Source organism: Microtus pennsylvanicus, chromosome 4, assembly GCF_037038515.1.
Source record: "Microtus pennsylvanicus isolate mMicPen1 chromosome 4, mMicPen1.hap1, whole genome shotgun sequence".
In the NCBI taxonomy this organism is placed as follows: Eukaryota; Metazoa; Chordata; class Mammalia; order Rodentia; family Cricetidae; genus Microtus; species Microtus pennsylvanicus.
In genome coordinates, this window is record NC_134582.1 from 8,575,714 (window position 1) to 8,578,226 (window position 2,513).

General features: G+C 39.3%; 1 non-coding gene across 1 annotated transcript; it reads left to right on the plus strand.

The window, feature by feature from the left end:
- Nucleotides 1-380: 380 nt before the first annotated feature.
- On the plus strand, nt 381-452 carry Trnaa-ggc (transfer RNA alanine (anticodon GGC)). The gene has a single exon. It is a non-coding gene; the product is annotated as a tRNA-Ala (tRNA).
- The last annotated feature ends 2,061 nt before the right edge of the window (nt 453-2,513 follow it).

Sequence of the window (2,513 nt, forward strand, 5' to 3'; positions counted from 1 at the left end):
ATTCTTCCTAGTGTGTTGTACTGGTTGGTGTGATTTTTAATTTTGGTAGAGACAGATGATGACTCAACCATTCTTATTATTTAGTTATCTCTTGACAAGTCAGTAAATTAATATGAAATATTTATCATTTTCCTAGTGTACCTTTTAAGCCATTTGTTCGCAAGAACAACCACAGGTGTGGTGGAGCATCATTAAACCTGTTTTGACATAGAACTTAGACCAAAAGTCCCGCTTGTCACTTGTTCCGTTATTCTACATTAGCAGAATAAGTTGGCATAGCAAAATTCCTCAAAGTAACATCAAAGAGGAACCAGAAATTACTTAGAGTAGATGATGCTTTCCAGTAAAGAGCCAAGTTTAATAATGATCAGAGGATCAGCGGGAGTGTAGCTCAGTGGTAGAGTACGTGCTTGGCGTGCACGAGGCCCTGGGTTCGATGCCCAGCACCTCCATTGGGAAGCCCTTACCATCAGTGGTGTTCCTGAAGTTTAAGACGTGATGGTTGCCTTTTTTGGGCTGGAGAGATGGCTCAGAGGTTAAGAGCACTGGCTGCTCTTCCAGAGGTCCTGAGTTCAATTCCCAGCAACCACATGGTAGTTCACAACCATCTATAATGCTATCTGGTGCCCTCTTCTGGCAGAAGTCTGTATACTTAACAAATAAATAAAATCTTAAAAAAAAATAATGATCAGAGGTCCTTAAAATAAAGAAGAGGAAAAAATTCTATGGTATCAAAGATGGCAGCAGAGTTCAGTACTTCTTCAAAGGGTCACTGCTCAGCATTTTCTCAGGAATTTCGGCATCTACAATAGTAGGTCAGAACTGTCTGGGAAAACAGGGTTTTCTAGAGGAATTCCTCAACTCTCATTTATTGTTGTACCCTTTATTCTCTCAGCAAACATCTATAATCATTTCCTCACATGAACCGTTGTAAACTAACAATGTTGCACTTCTTGAATAAGTGGAGCTTTCTTCCTTATCAGAATTTGTTCTTTATCTTTCCTTTCAGGTTTAACTGGAATTTGAACCTAATTATAATTGAAGGAAAAAAAAGAGAACGTGTGTGTCTTAAAGATGATCATTAGCCAGGTAGTGGTGGTACACACCTTTAATTCCAGCACTCGGGAGACAGAGGCAGGCGGATCTCTGTGAGTTTGAGGCCAGCCTGGTCTACAAGAAGTGCTAGTTCCAGGACAGGCTCTAAAGCTACAACAAAACCCTGTCTCAAAATCCAAAGGGAAAAAAAAGAATGATCATTATTCTTCTATAAAATGGCTGAGGGAGATTATTTAAGTGAAGGAAGAGTAGCAATATGGCTTCTGATGGCAGGAACTTTGACCAGTTTTGGAATGGTCACAGTACTGGGGCATGTTAAAGTCTCCCACTTATAACTTTTAATTTTTCTATTAACTATTTCTTAATGTTATACCTTCAAGAAGCTTTATTGCTATGTGCATACAATTTGAACACAAATTCACTCATCTCAAAATTAAGTTTTAGTTGGGTTTTAGAAATGTGTCCTGATGGATAAAAGAAAAAAGGAACTCCTTCTTGATATTAATTAAAGTCACAAGCTCTTGGTCATGATGACCCAGACACTTGGATTTGTACCATCCCTTGAATTTAAAACTGTTACGTTCTCTTTAGAAATAGCCAGTTTCTGTCTACAGTCCTTATTTCCACCATAACCTTCTAATACTGTAACTATGGCTACCAAACTTCTGAAAGGCTTGCCTTCTATAGGCATATAACTCCAAAACATTTGAAGCAATCGTATGAATAACGGTCTTACTACCCTTGACCCATTTTGCAGTGTTATTATAATTTGGCTACCTTCCGTTATAATCACATTAGAGAATCAGTCATCTCATAGTTTCACAGAGTTTTATTGCTCCCGAGCCACTTTCCGTGTTTTACACAACTCTATTGAAGCTTAGAGAAGAAACATAAAGCCCTATAAGTACACAAAGTGTACTGTATGTAAGTCAGGAGTGGGAGCTGAATTATTGAAAGAACTTGGAAGTACAAGCTGGGAAATGACACTACAGATCTTGTCTAAACAGCTATCATAGAAAATCCCAAAAGTTTCCTGGAAAACTATGGCAGTTATTAAAATTCCTGAGAATACAAATATTGTACCAAATCTCTTGATGAACTGTTTGTCCAGACCTCACTAAGACATTACTGTGAGTTACTCATGTGTTAGCAAACCTGGCTGAAGCTACATACAAAAGATAGTCTGTTTCTAATCGTGATGACTTTCTTTGGCAAACACTTACCTGAAATCTTATATGTTTAAGAATATGAATGATGAGCATCCAAACTGCCTAGGCTCACACAAAGCCAGTACGTGCAGTAGGATCAAAACCCTTTGCCACTAGGCAGTTTGGATGCTCACCTTACTAGACCTGGATGGAGGTGGGTGGTCCTTGGACTTTCCACAGGGCAGGGAACCCTGATTGCTCTTTGGGCTGACGAGGGAGGGGGAATTGGTTGGGGGAGGGGGAGGGAAA